Source organism: Pogoniulus pusillus, chromosome 16 (assembly GCF_015220805.1).
Source record: "Pogoniulus pusillus isolate bPogPus1 chromosome 16, bPogPus1.pri, whole genome shotgun sequence".
Taxonomy (NCBI): domain Eukaryota; kingdom Metazoa; phylum Chordata; class Aves; order Piciformes; family Lybiidae; genus Pogoniulus; species Pogoniulus pusillus.
The window spans coordinates 15,502,190-15,520,210 of NC_087279.1; the positions used below are offsets into that span (position 1 = coordinate 15,502,190).

The 18,021-nt window shown below is 38.7% G+C and overlaps 1 protein-coding gene across 5 annotated transcripts in view; it reads right to left on the minus strand.

Moving 5' to 3' along the window:
* ERC2 (ELKS/RAB6-interacting/CAST family member 2) overlaps positions 1 to 18,021 on the minus strand; it is a 486,963-nt gene that overhangs the window by 443,591 nt on the left and 25,351 nt on the right. For all 5 annotated transcript variants that reach the window (XR_010305235.1, XR_010305234.1, XR_010305232.1 and 2 more), the window contains 2 exons: positions 14,618 to 16,326; positions 13,161 to 13,279 (listed from right to left, as the gene is read on the minus strand). The gene's annotated coding sequence lies outside the window, so the exon portion shown is untranslated. The remainder of the gene's footprint in view (positions 1 to 13,160; positions 13,280 to 14,617; positions 16,327 to 18,021) is intronic.

Sequence of the window (18,021 nt, forward strand, 5' to 3'; positions counted from 1 at the left end):
AAATAAATTTAAACATGCATTCAGGGAGGGGAAAGGGTGTGGGTGTGGAGGATGCAAGATGATTCTTTCTCTGCCATGCTCTCATCAGCCTTGAAAATCACAGCAAATAGTCTATTTCATACTAAAATATTTCCTGATGGCTGTTTCAACTTGGCCTTAGCCTATTTTCCACATATCTGCCTCATCTCATCACCTGCACTCTGCAGACAATAACATCATGGGTTCACATTATCCACATCAGCGAAGGCTTAGACATTGCATTTTATTTGACTTTTAACTGTGAGAGAGACTTGAAAGCAGATTCTAATATGATGCTAATGGAAGGTCTATCAAACTCAAATTACTTTCGAAATGTATTACTTCTACATTTTACATAATTACACAGTTTTCTTGTAAAACTGTATTCACAGAACCCCATCATTTCTGATTTTCACTGAATACATACTCTTACCCTTCTCTCAAAAAAAAAAAAAACCCAAAAATCACAAACAACCCCACCCAGTGAATTCTGTTAAGCTATTCAAACAAATCACTGCTACTAAGTTCAAAGCAAGTGAGAATTTTCTGCATTGTGTCCATCATAACAGTTCAGAGAAAAATGGAAACTAGATCTTGCCAGACAAAAACATGTGGTGTTTGAATAAAAGTTAATGAAACGATTAAATTCCTCCTACATTCCATTCAGCAAAACCACAATGTGTTATGTTCTATCTCTCTCTTCCAAAATCTTTGGGCCCAAGCAGCACTGCAGACTCAGATCACATTTTCCAAACCATTAAAAGTAGGTAACACTTCGAACTTTGCTACCGTCTCTGCATGTAGTCACAGTATATGCAGAGTTCTCACCAGTTTTGCATTACAGGTTTCACTAACATGCACAGAGTGCAGTTAATTCCACTGCAGATCTAACAATTTTGTAATAAAAAAAAAAATCAATTTGCACTATGCTGGAAAACACATTAAAAAGTAGAAAAAAAAATCAGTAACTAGACACAGGGTCAGAGCCAGCAAAAGGTGGAAAACCCTTCCTCATGAAATAATCCCATGACAGACAACAATATGATCAAATATTGTAGCCAGGAAGCTTACTGACTACTAAATTGGAAGCATCATCTTACTATAGAGCAATCACGCTTCATACTAATAAGCAGTGAAAGACTTTTAGTGAAGGATAAAGAGACTTGATTTCTTCCTTCTGTGTTTTGGGGATTTGGGGTTTGCTGGTTTGGGTTTTTTTTTTTTTTTCCTCCCTGGCTAGGGTACACTATTAGTTTCATAATGATGAGTGCTACCATTTCCTTCTTATCAATTGATAACCAGTATTTGATTATGGAGCTACTTTCTGACTTTGTGTCACTGTATCTCACATGCTGATCATTTACACCATCTTAACAGGAAGACATAGTGGGGCCCAAACAGCCACCAAAATACAGATGAGGGGGTAGAGGCCGTGTGCAGAGAATACAGAACGGGGGGGGGGGGGGGGAAGGGGGTGAAAGAAGAAAAAAAATGCTTAGAAAGCATAAGGCTGATTTAGAATTTCTGTGTCTCTACCCAGAAACACCTAATCAGCAGGAAGTCTGGACATTAGCCAAATACTTAATAGCTTTGCACAACTACTTGCCAATATTAACATTCAGCTAAGAGCTCAAATATTTGTAATACTACCAAAAGCTTTAAGGGAACCGCCTTTCTTACAGCTATCTTCCCCAAGTAATAGTGACAGGCAAGTACAGAAATTATCAATCTGGTTTTTAAAATTCTCAATGGCTTCCAAACAGTCTAAAATTGTTCAGTACCATATAGCTCCCTAGGAAAAGAAAAGGCAATAAAACAGAAGAAAAGAAATAGGACATGATGTAGAAGACAATGTTCCTATATTCTCCACCAGTAGTCATCTTCCTTATATTTTGAGATGCCACAAATGGAAGGAGATTCATAGGAAAACACATGTCCTGGCAAACAGTATTTATTAAAATAAAAGAATGTAAATACTTTCTTAGTACCGAAAAGTATTTGAAGTCATGAACAAGAGGCAGAAATATTTCTCACACACTCCGTTGTTTTACCTTGGTTTTTTAATCTTTTTACAGTTGTTGAAAATATTCTCAGAGAAGAGATTATTGTATTGTCATGTTTCTTATAACCTGTGGCAATTAAAACATGCACACGCAAAAGGCAAAAAACTAGCACGCTGGTGCAAACTAGAGAACTAAAATCTATCATGCAGTATGCTTGTTATCCTCATTAATCTGAGCAGCACAGCATGTCTCATTTAAATAAAGTTTTTTTAAAAAGGCAAAAATGTGAGTCCACATGGAATTAGTACAGGACCTGAACTGTTTTTGTTTGGGATAAAGTGTTCTGTTATCAGGCTTATCAAATTCCTTACTCCTCCCTCTCATTTTTCAATCATAAGAAAATCACCCATTTCTTCCTACTGCTCTACTGTTCCTTAGAAATTTGCAAAATAAAACATACAATATACATTAAAAGCCACATTGCTATTTCCTTACTGTCCTGAATCTCCATTTCTAACAAAAGTCTGTTTTACAACAATCCACACAATAGATCACTTTTCACTTGTCAACAAATATTATCTACTTTCTCTTGCAGTTAGTTATAAAAAATAGTGCACAGTGTTGTGTAGAGTTAGTTTCTAAGTCTGTCATGATCTTGCAAGTTGGTGATGCCCCTGAACTCCCCTCAATGCTATAAGAAAGCACTGGCATTTATCACTTCACAGGAATAGTTGATCGCACCTGCCTGCTTCTCATTTTCAGTTCATACAAAAGAAATACTATGCAAAGAAGAAAGTAGGAACAGCTGCTAAATATATATCTAATGACATAAAGGGACAATACAGTCAGGCATTCTGATGTTGTCAGGTGCAGTGACAGCAATTAATACTTACCATGCAATCAGCAAACTCCAACAATGGAAATAATTGTTCAAAATGCAGTATCAAAAAATTTGCAAAAAACAGGCAGTTCTAATGGAACTGCAAATTATGTTACCCTCAAGTGAAGAGATACCAATACTCTTTTATTCCCATGTCATAGTTTTAAAATAAGGTTAGTATTCATTAGAGGTTTATTTTTTTAATGCAGATTTTTTTATTACAATGTAAAAGACATGATACCTTAAACTTTTAAAGCATAATATTAAGTAGAAATGGTCTTTAAATAAAAGTAATATTTCAACTTCATCAACTGACACCTCCTTTACTGTGTAACTTTTATTAGGTTTCTCTGTTGAAACACTACATTGTTTATGTTTTAACTGTAACACTTTCACAACAACAGGTCTGTCTTGCATTCCTGCATGTGGCAAAAGAAAGAATCCCTGGGGTTTCTGAGATGCGTAAGGGCAGTGAGAAATTTAAGATTTATTTTTCTTGGGTTGTGTCAAATGCTAAGGACCTGAACAAAAATGAAGAGAGAGAAAACGCCCTTCTATAGCCAAGCAGAATCATCACTTCTAATTGTCATTGGTTTTGTCAGAGAACGCACTGTATCTTTATTGTAAAAAGGTATCAGGACGCGTATCTGTCAATTCTGGGCAAGCATAACCAAGCACAGCCTGCACAACAAATTATCTTCCAACGCAGACTACAGACCACTATTCAAGTTCACTTTGATTTAACAGGCAATTACCAGAAGCTGAGATGTTGAGCATCATCCTTTAAAGTATTAAGCACCAGCATTAACAGTGCTGTTAAGAGTTCCAAAGCAGCAGGGTAAGATACCTGTTTAAATTGATCACAGTTCACAAGCCTGAAAGCACTGTGTCACAGTCTTGCCAGCCATCTGCTCTCTCTTCAACTCTTAACATTAAGATCCAATTTCTGATGGGGGGTGGAGGGGGCGGGTGGTGTGAATCACAAGTAATAGGGGATAGAAACACACACACTCTAAAACGCCGCCTGGAGCTCTTTTTTTTCCTTCAGTCTTCTCAACTTTCCTACACCTTAATGACCTTCTCAGAATACATGGGTACTTCCGAAGGACTGGCAAGCTGTCTTTCTAGAGAAAGAATTCCTAACGCTTTCTAGAGAAAGAATTCCTAACGCAGGTATCTTTTATGTGCTAAACTCTGTATCCTAGTCTATATTCACCAGGCCTTCCATCCTGCAGTTGCTAATCACTTGCTCTTATTTCTTTCTCAGTAAGAAATCTCATTCGTTAATGCAAACCTGCATTTACAAACTGCGGTCTTTTACAGAAGATTATTCTAAGGCACTTGGTTAGCCTTAGAAATACAGAAAAACAGTATTTTTCGTTTAATAATTATTAAACTACAATAGAATTAAATGTCTTAGTCTCCTTTGGGGAAACATAATAAAACGTAAGAGTAAATACTGTTCTTCAGGATTACCTAAAAATTACATCCAATAAGGAGAATTTTGATTTGTTTTTGCCAAGCTTTACCTACCTTGAATGCTATTTAATCATTTACAGAAACACTGAAACAGACTGAAGTATCTATTTCAACTGAGAACTTAGAGCTTAAAAATAAGCACCATCTAAGAAAACTTGAGAGTTCTTTAGAAAACCAGAAAACTAGACTTGCCATTAAAAATACCTAAATAACAGAAATAACAACAAATGGACCCTTTATTCCCTTTTATAACCAATATGTTTGTTCCTACTTCAACTTGACAACTACAAAAGCTTCATTTTTAAAGCTTCCTTACAAAGCACCTGTAACTTCAAGAGGGACCAAAGAGATACTTATAGATATATTAAAAAAAAAGTTTGTTTCCAGCAATATTATACATATATGGTAAAATATATAATATACCATATATATAATACACTATCATATAATATAATGTGGTATAATATAGTATATATTACATATAATATAGTTTATTATAAACATACCTAAATAATCAAACAAGGACATAATTCGTCTTGAATTTCCATTGTTTTGATTACTTTCTAAAAGTAAATGAAGTAGTAAAGGGAAAAAAAAAATAATTCAAGTAACAAATAATGTATCTATTTGAACAATTAAATAGCCAAGCTTCTTTTTCTTACTTGCGATCTCATTTGCCTTGCTGATGCAGCATCTGAACTGCACACAATAAAAATGTCAAGCAAGGAAGTTGATCCACAACTGCAACTTCATATTGTTAATTTTTCATATCAGTTCATGCTCCTCCTGCCTTTTCTGTAAGCAAAGAAAACTGAGCCCTTAGCAAAGCCAATTATGATCAAAATTTATCAATCTAATTTGAGGGAAGTGAGGATCTAATTAAAAATTATTAACTCTTTAATTTCTATGAATGCTAATGACACTGAATTGCAGTTCCGATTGAACCCAAGAAATTGAAGATGAGGAATCAATATGGAAAACTGTTGTGATGCTTTAGATCTTGCAGAAAGCTCTTAGACTTCAGGTACTGAAAAGACCATTTTTGATCTTGAAAAGATTAATTTATAAAAATATGGGTTTAATGTTTTTAAATGCATGTTTATACTTAAGACATTGCTTCAAACTAAAAACTTTTCTGAATGTTCTGTGTGACACCTATTATCTGTATTTCCCCTTGCTGTACGTAACAGCAAGTAAGATTATAAGATACTAACAATAAAAGGCAGAATATAGTCAATTAAATACTCAGGAATGACTGAATAAAAATATGATGATAGGAACCAAGTATTTCCTTACAGATTGTATCTGTAACAGGAAAAGTCGCACTTCTGATGCATCAGGAATGTGTTGATAATGCCAAAAAAAAAAAAAATCACACTTTTCAAACAAGGTTAAAAAGGTAGAACACCAGAAAAAACTTGTTATGCAGGCCCACACAATTGCAAACAGCTATACTGTCAAAAATCATAGCAACAGTCTTTGAAACAAAAGGCTGTTTACCTGATAACACATACGTATACTAAACACACACTCCAGACTGAAATTGTTTGTTTTAGGAATACAAGCTGAGAATGGAAAATAATGTAAAGGGAAATTGACTGAATTTTAAACTAGCTCTGTAAATTTCTCTACTTCCCCATTAAGTATCCTAGGAATATTCTGTCATTTACATTAATGTAATACTTCTCATTTTAAATTGCATGTAAAACTCCCAATCTATCTTAGAGAAACTTCTACACGATTGACTATTTTCAACTGAATTCACTTAAGCCATTCACATGAATGTTATTAAACAGAAGGGTATATATCTGCAGGATAAAGCTCTATTTTATTGTTTTGCTATAAAGCTCCTGTTCTTATAAGAATGGAACAGAACAGTCACCATAGGACCAGCTGTTCAGACTACTTGTGTAACTTTGTCATTTTCTTAGAATACTTCAATAATGGAACATTTACAATTCAAAAAGCCAAACCACACACTATACACTGTACATTTCTTGGATTCAAGGGTAGTAATATACATACTCAATTTGTAGAATGAAAAGCACACATTTGTGCATTCAGCAGTTTTTGAAGCCATAAGACATAAAAACATGCATAACATCTCTCCTCTCTGTTCTTTTCACTAGGATATAAGGGCATGCACATGTTCAGGATCATGATGAAAAAAAGAAACTGGCTCTGCCTCCATCACATTAGATCAAAGCTGTTCAAGGGACTTAAAACTCCAGAAGTGATGCAAGTGATTCAGTAAACTACCTTTCAAGTTAGCATAGAATCAGCACTCTGGAATCAATAGAAGGCATTCCACTTCTGGAATTACTTATTGGAAAGGAGAAAAAAAAGTTGAAGTTCCCCAAACACTTGGTTATTAACAACTTCATAGCACAACCCAATCTGCCACCTTTGTGCTGACATCTCAGTTGAGCATAATCATGTGCAACTTGTAAGTCCTTACAGGCACCTGACATGAACATTTGACACTGATGAGAGACACTATTGTAACTCCTCTTCTTAAGGAAAAACAAATTGTCTGAGCAGACTTCAAATGATGTCTGTGAAAAAAAAATATTTAAAAATCCAAGATACATCATGACCGCCAACACTAAGCCATCAGAAAGAAGTATGCTTTACACAGCAAGCTGTCTTCCAAAGAAGCACCTGGAGAGTACACACTTCTTGCACTGCTATTTGACATTAGTAAAAAAAAAAAAAAGTGCTTTACCATTTAATCTTTGTCCACTAATCTGAATTTTTCAAAGAACCTCAAATGATAAGAGCTGTATTTCAACAACACTACAGAAAACTCTTGAAGTCAAAGTCCATATTGTCACAGAAACACAGAACAATTCAGACATTGCAGATACCACAGAAATAAGGAAATAGGGATCTTATCATATTATCTGTGAATTATTTTTACCCACCATGAAAACTGCTTACATAGCAATACCAAAAACTGAAGAAGCATCAGCACAATCTCCAACAGGATTCAACTCATATTTGATAAAGTCAGTTTCTAAGAATTCAAGTGCTGTGATCTCCAAGCCCATTCAATTTGCTATTTTTACAGTAAGACTATCAAAATGGGTGCCAAATAGTGTAGCCATTAGCATGGACACAGGAAACCTCTATTTGAAATTGGAACAAAGTAACAGACATTCAAAATTGGAATGCAGTCACAAAAGCATGTTCTGTGAGCCACTCAAAGTCAGTAGGACAGTATGGCCAGTAAGTTAGCATTCATCTCAAGTGATGAGAGCTATTTACTTGGAGGGAAACCATCCCACCTATTATCAATGCTTTGTGAAATACATGAACTGTTGGACTAAATTTGTGAATAGCAGAGTCTTTCATTACACATTTCCTTCACTTCCTTTGAAATAAATTGCATGCTATATTCAGCTAGGCGATCATTACAGACATTGCTTTCTTTAGAGACTTCCTACCTTAACTCCAGTTATTCCAGTAAATACAGTCATTTTCACAGGTATCCATCTTAACATTTACCTTTCAGTGATTTTTTTTTTATTCCTTTCACCATTCCATGGCATTTCCCACACATTTTTTTAAGTGATTTAACTCTAAAATATCTCTCTCATAATTTATCATTTCTGTAGAATTTAGCTCCTAGATCCTACGTCTGCACTGTAACTTAGGTTAAAGAGATAGGTTAATAGGCATGACAAGCAGTGAGATGCTTAAAAAAGACAGCATTTGCTGAAAGTGGGATACTTCAGCTAAATGAAAAGCACATGGGTCATTAATGAACTCACACGTTAACCAGTCTGCAACAGTGGGTTTCTAAGATAGCCTAGAAGATAGTCTGGAAAGCTGGTATCTCCTTTCAAAAATCTAATCTTAAAACCCTCTCTGAAAAGCTTAGGCTTCACCAAACATCCAACATACCAAAGGTTCCCACACATCCTATCACAATTTGAAACACTGAGATACAACTCAAGTTGTTAGCCACATTCCATCTGCCATCCTAAAAAACAAAACAAACAGAAATTGCAACACTACAGATCTCCCTCAGAAGTTTCATTATAAAGTAAAGAAACTACAGTGCTATACAACTTTCCAGACATATTAAATGTCCATCTCTAAGTCTACACTTCCCACATTGTGAAAGAATTCCAGGTTTCTGGGGACAAAAATAGTGTTACAGTAACGGAGTCTTACCCGGAAGAGTGCTGAAACATCTTTTCTCCTGTTCTATACTTTGTTGGTGCTCAGCACCTTACACATTCTCTGAAAAGAGATTAGTTTCGTGTTCCTAATCATTAAATCTACTTCAAAACAAAATCTGGATATTTATGATATCCAACAGCTGGGCATTGCAAAAGCTAACATAGCTAGTTTAATCCTAAGAACTCCCTAAAATCAGCATCCAGGAAAGCAACATCCAGGAAAATAACAATACAACTCAAATACTGCACTACCAATGTTAATTAAACCAGACAGTTATACTTTCTTAACACAAACATTGACTATCTATGCTTACACACTTTCTTGGACCCCAAGAATCATGCAAAATCATTCTCCAAAGAAATAATTTTCTACTTTTTTTTCTGTTACCCTTTGCATACAGGCAGTAATAAACCATAAAGCCATCAGCATTTATCTCAAAAAGATTGGAGTATTTTTATAAAATACACTATGTAGCAAATTAAAAATCAAGTGCTCCACAAAAAGATTCAATTGATGCTTCTGTTGATCTGCCTTGGCATTTTCTTCTGAGCGTAGCCCAGAAGCAACAGTACCCAGTTTGTTTCTGAGCTTTGCCTTGCTCAAAAATAAATTTTAATCTTACTTTGCTTAAAAGTAGCTCTTGCCCTTTGCCAGGACTTTGTCAAAAACACAGGCTATTAAAGAAGTAAGATGAGGAAACCTTGTTATTGCTAAGTACATGTAAGAGGACTCAAAACATGAAACATCACAAAAATATTTTCAATCAATCCTAAAACTGGAGAAAACAAATCTAATCACAAATAAAAGAGCAGCCACATTAAAAAAAATAAAAAGACAAACCACCAAGATTTCAGTATCATGGTAATATTTCCTATGTGGATCTGACTAATCATCTCCACATATACCCCAGGCATCTCACAACCTAAATAAAATTGAGACGGTAACAAATGCATCATAGTGGATAAAAATGTAATAAATACCATAAGAGACACAGGTGGAAGAACATATGTTGTCTTTGGAAGCAACACACAGGCTGGTTGCCTCACCTTCTTTGAGGGGTGAACAACCCACTCTTTTTCTGTTAGTCATCCTTCAGAAGTCTGCAAGAATCATCTTTCTACAGCAAGAAAAATCACCTCAAGCATTCTTTTACAAAAAATGCACGCTGAATAGCTAATTCTCTAGATATCAGGTACGTTTGGCATTCAAAAATAGCTGAATGTGCTTACTTGGTATTTGGCTGCTAAGAATGTGGGCCACTCCTTCCTTTGACACCCTTCTACAGCATTCAAAGCAGGCAAGAAATAGCAGTGATAACTGGCATTGATAATTACACCTTATACATTCATCAGAATTTGACCATCAGTAGGTTAAAAGAGTTGAAGCACCACACATAGAACACAACAGTGGTAAGATGGGTCTCTTCCAACTGCAGCTTCACTACATCAGTATAATGAATACAAGGTAGTCAAACAGTATCACAGTATCATCAGGGTTGGAAGAGACCTCACAGATCAAAACACTAAATTACAGAAGGTAAAAGGAGGTCAGTACTAAGGAAGACTTGAAACAATTTCTAAGGGAAGGGGCTCTGTTTTGCACAGTAACGTGGGGAAGAACAGAAGATGCCCCTGCATGCTAACTTCTTCTTTCATGCTCTGAAAGGAGGGAAACCATTTCAGTAACTGAATCCTCTAACTACTGGAAAACAGGATGCATTTTAGTTCAAGACAGAAGACACTTTCTACTCATAAATCCATCTTCATGGAAGAAAAACTCCACACAACTAGAAACCCAAAGTGCACGATCTCAATGCTAGAGTGAGGAAGCAAAATCAGATGGTATCATTTTTCATATTCAGGAAAACAACCGATCAGCCTAGGTACTCAACCAACTGAGCAGGATTAAAATAGGAGCTACTAAAAGATACCGGCAGCCAAGTCTCCTCCAAAGCTCTCTAAACACACTTTCTCCAACGCACAAGCAACCTTTCAATCCTCAGCACTACCTTGCAAAATTACTTAGTCCAACTGTTTTCTGGAGTTAATATTTTCACTATTTGCTCTCTCAAATGGCATTTCTGAGAGAACGATGAGGACAGCCCATATACTTGCATTCTCTTTCACTAGGAAAATACTATGCCCTTACTATCTCCTTACACTTTCATTTAAACGTTTAGTGATGATAAAATGTGTATATGAAGACACGCTACAAATGAACTAGCACAACACAAACAGCAAACAGGAAACCTCTCAGTTCTTAACTGGAAGATCCAGTCCACCGTGGGTGAATTTACAGGAGATACAGCATAGAGTTCCTCCGTACTTCAAACAGCTGGTTTCAGCCTGAGCTGAGAGGCCACACAATCTCACGGCCCGCCCTTACCTCATTACTCCTCTAGAAACAGAAATTGTGCTCCTTTTACTTACAGGACAGAAAGTCACACCTTTGCGCACAGTTTCCTTGAGGAAAAGTCAAATTACTTTCAAACAAAAATAACAGCAATGGAAACGTTTGTTTTAGAACACTGAAAAGACGTGCAAGTGTGCTGTTTTCACACACCTTTCAACGCTGTCACCGCTCAAGCAGATGAGATGGCGAAAGCGCAGGAGCTAGAAGAGCCTCCGTCCTTCCATCGAGCAGGTGAAGGAAAACACCAGCCAGCAGCAACGCAAGAGGGCAAAGGGCCCGGCAGGCACCTGCGGGCACGGAGCGCACACGGCTGCTGTGGGGGCCTCACGCCGACACACTCGCGCGAGCCCTCGAGGAGCACAGCGACAGCAGGACCGGACCCCGCCGCCGCGAGCGGCACGCGCCAGCCCCCGCCCTCCGGTCGCCACACCGAGCCAGGGCGTTCCCGCCCCGCCCGCCAGGGAGGGGCGGGGCCGGCGGAGCCGCTGCTCTCCCGCCCGCAGTGAGGATCGCCAGGGCTGGCCGGGCCCGCGCGGCTCCTCGCGCAGCTGCTGCGGCCGCGAGCGCCGGCCCTCAGGGAGGTACGGCCGTGCTTGTCGCCAGGGCAGCGGTGGCACTGATGGAGCGGGCGAGGAGAGCCCTACCAGGAGAATTCCCAGAAATTCCCCTGCCTTTGAGGGATGGTTTTAGGGGTCCCTCCCTGTAGAGGCACGAAGTGGGGTCTGGACGCGCCGTTCTGACACAACCATCCGTGAAGGGAACTGGGCCAGGAAGGTTGTCGGGCTTCCTCACTCCGCACGAGAATTGAGTCTGGGAGGACACTTCCAAATCTCCCCTGCCCCTGGGGCTGGAAAACCACTGACCGCACGGCCGAGGTTTCTCCCCGCGCCCTGTAAAGAGCACCTGAATCAACGCTGGGGAGTTCTGCGATTTCCCAAGGCGGGAGGAGGGCGGTAACAGCATCTTCCCTCAGAGCAGGGCGGCAGGGAGGCTGGTGGCGGTAGGGCCAGGCATGAGACATAGGATCTTTTCCGTCCGCGACTTCGCCACAGGGAAATGGAGTGGCGGTGGTGGCAAAGCGACTTGGTAGAGGGGGGCACTTTTCCCCCTTCCCCGCCCTTGCAGAGAGAGGGGCGCGGAGAAAGACCGGGGATCGGTGGATCTGCCGGGAAGGGGTTGCATACGAGGTGGACGCCCCGGACACGCAGATAGCGGATGGGGAGGCAGGCATCGGAAATAAAAACAAATCCTAAACAAACAACCAGTTAAGGGAAACCACTGATTTTAAAAGCCAACAAGAAAACTAACGCTGACAAGTAGGATTTGCCCTCCTCTTGACTGCACTTATTGGCCCTGCTTATTTGCAGCGAGCTTGTATCTGCTAACGCAAGTGGTTGCTTGGTGTGTCCATCAAAAGGGAAATATCAATTCGCTGCTTAGGGAGTAGATTCCCATCCATCACAAGGCTTAGCAGGTAGCCGCCTAGAAATCAATCACATACTCATACAAATATATATGTATATTCCTTCTCCATCACATTACTGTCTAGTTCTCAGCAAAATATATATGCATCTTTACTGAATATGTGCATTTTATCATACTGTCCAACCTAAAATGATCTTTTAAATAATGTTAAAAAAAAAATAAATCACACAGCATCATAAATTAGGGATCCTAGTAAGTATTCATTAATTATATAACTGGCAAATAATATCCTTTTAGCTCCTGGTCTCTATTTGCCAGCCACTAGAAGGGAGCAAAAATCTCTCACCTTTTTCCTGACACGATTTTTCAAACAGCAAACATTACCCAGTAATTAGGTATAAAGCTAAGAACTGCTAAAGCTCATCAATTCTATTTTAGAAAACTTCATCTACAACAAGAATATTTTTAAACACTGGGCACAAAAACATGCTCTTAGGGCTGCTTTTAATAGAAATTGCAAGAGAGGTTTCTGGTTGACGATTCTGTAGGGAGAGGCACTCTGTTACCAGAATAAGCTGTGCACTTGGTCCCATTTATTATAATGTATTTCTAAAGCGATATAAAATGCCTGTTCTGCAAATTCATTTACAGCTTCAGCTACCAGACAGTTGTACAAAGCAATATATAGCCATTCTCTTAATCATAATAAATTTGCATTCATCCATTACAGCCATATTCTAGTTTAAGCTTCTCACCTTTCAAATCATTGCATCTGTCTTCCCGTCCTCACATGGATTTTACAACATCACGTTTAGCTGACATCTCATTCGCGCGGAGGAAGGCGGCAGCAGGGAGAGCTGGAGCAATCGAGCCCCTACGAGGGGAGGAAAAGAGGGAACCTGCTGCAGTCGGGGGAGGCTCGTGTGCTCCTGTCCCTCGTCTTTCTGTCCCTCAGCGAGTCTCCCTCAGTCAGCTGCGAGCCTGGCTGTCTAGGTTGCCAGTCCCTGACTCAACATTCCCAGCATTCCCGAGGAGCTAGGGCTAGATCAGCGCCGAGCGGCCTGCCGCCGGGGGCAGCAGCAGGCTCTGGCAGCAGGCGGGGAGCGCTGGCAGCAGCAGCGCACGTACTGCATCCCGTGGATTTCTCAGAGCCTTCGTCTCTGACCATTCACTGCAAATCCATAGGTTCCAGTCCAGTCCCCACCCAGTAAACGTCGGAAAGGAAAATGTGTTACTCATTGTACAGTAGCCTAAAAATACACTCATGTCTGCGTAAAACTGCAGAGGCAAAATTGTTTTCTTGTCCCTGTCCACCAAAGGCCAAAAAATGTTCAAAGCCAAGTGCTTATGAACATGGTATCTAAAATTCATTGCTATATGTATATACAAACACAGACACACAAAAATCTAAATCTGTGTTTTGGCTTAGGTGTAAAAGTAATTTAGAAAATACTCATATTCGTGTTTCACAAAAATAGTAGGGGAGGAGGGGAAGGCAGGAAATTAGCTGCTATGTGAAGCCTGAAATCCTTTTTCATCAGAAAATTGCAAACGACAATAAAAATGACTCATGAGATTTTATTTATTGAGTTTTGTATTAGAGGCAATGAGGAAAAGTTCTATAAACAACTCTGACTTATCATCCTGAGAACTGAGGTTTTATTCCTCCTCTATTTCCCTCCCCCCCTATTTTTTTTCCAGTTTACTTGGTCTTGATACAACTATACCTGATCATTCTCAGTCTTTAGCTTCAAAGCATTTTCATACCTTATCCTACACATAATTTCATGACTGTATTTTATCCACTTTTTCTTAAACTCATTGCTGTAACAATGTGTTTAAGAAGCACTTCAGCTCCATCATTTTACTGTAACCTGTATTTTGTTCCTCTTGCCCACATACACACCTCTATGTGCCACTATTAAACATTATTGATGAGAACAGTTTTTATTTGGAACATAGAATCATATAGAGGCTTAGTTTGGAAGGGACCTTAGAGCATGATCCCTTGGTTGCTGTATCTGAATTAACCCAAAGCCAGTTGAAACAGTTTGCTGTTGTGAATATCTCTTTAGAGATGCAAATATTCAAAACAGTGGTAGAATACACTGGACATGAGCCAACAATATGCATTTGCAGCCCAGGAGGCAAACTGCATTCTGGGCTGCATCAAAAGAAGCATAGCCAGCTCTTAAGACAGGTAGGACCTTACCTGGAGTTCTGCATCCAGCTCTGGAGACCTCCACCAGGAAGGACATGAACCTGGTGGAGCTGGCCCAGAGAAGGGCCACTAAGATGATCACAGGGCTAGAACACCTCCCCTGTGGAGACTGGCTGAGAGAGCTGGGGTTGTACAGCCTGGAGAAGACTCTAAGGAGACCCAACAGTGACCTTCCAGTACCTGAAGGGAGCCTAACAAAAAGACTGGAGAGAGACTGTAGTGATAGGACAAGGAGCAATGTACTGAAATTATGGAAGAGTAGATTTCAGTTGGATGTTAGGAACAAGTTCTTTACTATGAGGGTGGTGAACACTGGAGCAGGTCACTCAGGGAGGTGGTTGTGGCTCCATCCCTGAGGATATTCAAGGTCAGGCTCGACATGGCACAAAGGAACCTAATCTAATGGAAAATGTCCCTGCTCACTGCAGGAGGGTTGGAGTAGATGACCTTTGGAGGCCCCTTCCAACCCAAACCATTTATGATTTGACTCTTAGAATACCTGTCTACTTCAGCTTTAGTTACAATATGGAACAAGTATTTTTCCAAATTCAAAGCAATGGAATAAACTACAATTAAAATGCAAACTTCAGTTGCTTTTCAAACCTGCATATTTGCTTGAAGACATTTCTGTTAAAATAGTTACAAAACCATGGAAATTATGGACAGAGAACATCTGTTCCTGAAGAAACTGACAACAAGGGAAGTGGTTTTGTATACCAATAATTCCACTTGATCTAAAAAGCAAACAGTACATAGCCTTGAAGAGTTACAGTCTGCAACTGTAAGAACATTGATAAATACTATAAAATGTAGGTCACTACACTGAATGCTTGAAAGCACAATAAGTGTCCATTTTCAGAAGTTTAGTGCTTTATTTAGATTTGGTGGGCAATAAGAATACCTTACAGTCCTGTCTCAGTACTGTTAATGACAAAACTTGTTCCAAGTGGTGTCAGCTGCTGACAGTTTTTTGAACAACATATCACACATCCCTGTCTATGTCAAAAGACAGGAACATCAGGTTCTGCTTTATCTTTTTTTGTGACTCATTCACTGGCAAAAGTTATTGGCCTTGTGATAGCCTGCTAAAGCCAGGATCACTCCAGAAAAGTACCATCTGACTAAGAATCTACTTTCCAAGGAAAACTCATTGTGGGAAGACACCATCAAGTTACCATAAGGCTGCAACAATATTGCAATGAACCAAGCTTGCTATCAGTCAATAAATTTTGTAACAGAAGTAATCATACACCATCTTGGAGCAGTGGACTATCTACATGGGGACTGTCAGTATGACTAGTGTCAAAGAACAGAATATACCCACTATGGAGAACACCATTTGCTGTAGAGCTTCTTTTTTTTAAGTATATTTTGCCAAATAATATTCAAAATGAGTAGCTAGGAAAATGTGCAGTTCACATAAAGGGGAAAAATAATCAGAGTTTTACAGCTAATCTGCTTACTGTATTAGTAGAAACAACATCAATGCAAACAACCTCAGGGTCACATAATCCAAACCCTTCCATAATATTCATTCCTTACGTTCAAGACAATGCTGAAATCAAAATCCCAAGGGTAGGATAATAACAATAGTATGACTTAAGATTGACTTCTTCAGATGATGAAAATTCTCATTTTATCTAATCACAGGAACATCTGTGCTGTCTCTGGTGTCATGATGCGGGTCGGTGCCATAAAGCCTAAGATGAGAAAGTTAGATCAGGTGAGTAAACTGGCAGTTTTAAGAGGTTCCAGTGCATTAACTAAAAGACATATCTTTTAGCCAGCTGCTAGAGGAAAGTAGTCTTATAAAACATAACCCAGAACTTATATTAGAAATGTCATGCTTTTATTTGTTTTCTGAAATAGTTTATTTGCTTCCTACCTCAAAAATGCAACACATTTGTAGTTCTTTCTACTTGTATTATCAGGAGTTAAGAAAACCCCACTGAAATTAATGACAACATTCTTCATTGCATTCAGAGTAAATTAAGCTCTACACAATTAAAATGCACACGAAATACAGATTTTAAAGTCTGCTATCTTCCTCAGACTATGCTATGCTGATTTTGGAAACGGGAAAGTATAAAACATGCTTTTATTGCAATTTTTCTGATTAGTTATTCTAACTATAAATAATTCAGAATAACATTAGATAATGTTACTGATTGTCTTCTGTTCATGTGCCTCCTTTTATCCTTACCAGCTCTTCTCTTCTTACCTGTGGTAATAACACTGTAGCTGCAGCTAGCTCCCTTTCTTATTTTGTATTATTTTCTTATATGTATGCTGCTCAGTGCTTCATTTTTCAAATACAGAAATAAAAGTAGACATGGAGCTCAGCCACTGCTGCTGCATAACCACGAGCAAGCAACTGCAGGTATGTGCTTCAAAATCTAAAGAAAATGCATTTCAGTTTTATTCCATTGAACTTAGCCCTGATATATTCCATTGTGCTTCCCTAGTGGCAGAGTTGCTTTTAGCTTTCATTTTCTCTTACAAAAGCCAAGTGAAGAATGCAAAATAGCAGTCTACTTTTAATTAAAAATTTAGCAGCTACAAATTAATTGTAAAAAAATACTTCTGGTATTAATGCATGAAAAACTGAATTACTTTCTTGCAAAAACACAGCACAAATAGAAACAATACAAAGACATGAAAATTATTAGAAACTTAGGAGCTACTGAAGCAGAAATATGATGATCATGCAGGTCAGCCAATTCTGTGGTAAAACCCAGAAATATATAAGATAATGCTACATTAGACTGTTATCAAGAAACAGAATCAGTAATTCTTTTGCTCTGTGCTGCAGTACAAAGCAAATAACTGTGACATTGATGATAAAAATGTAGCTGTTTATGGCATTCACAAGCACTCCCAGTATTAGTTATAATCATCCGGTAAAACTCACTATTACAAATATTACTGAGATAAATTGTTAATATAATATTCAAACAAATTGTTTAAGGGATGTATTTATTTTCTTGAAAAGAAAGTAATGGTGGATGATGGTGCTCTTTATTCATACTACTCTCTGATCCCCAGCAGGGATCAACTCTGCAAGTTATTTTTGTAGTGCAAGTTCTTTCAAACTGATAAAATCTGAAAAGAAGTCAATTAATGGAATTGTGCGTGAAAACTATTTACACAGAGCACACCAATTGCTCCAGAAGAAAAGACAAAATGAAAGAAAGAGAGAAGGAAAGGGAAAGGGGGGGGGGGGGGGGGGGGGTGGAGGAAGGGGTGGAGGAAAGACGGGGAGGGGAAGGGAGAGAAAGAGAGAGAAAGAAAGAGACAGGGAGGAAAAGGGAAAGCGAAAGAGAGCGCGAGAAAGAGACAGAGAGGAGCAAGCACTTGACCTGCAACAAACTAAAAACTCCAAACAAACAAAACAA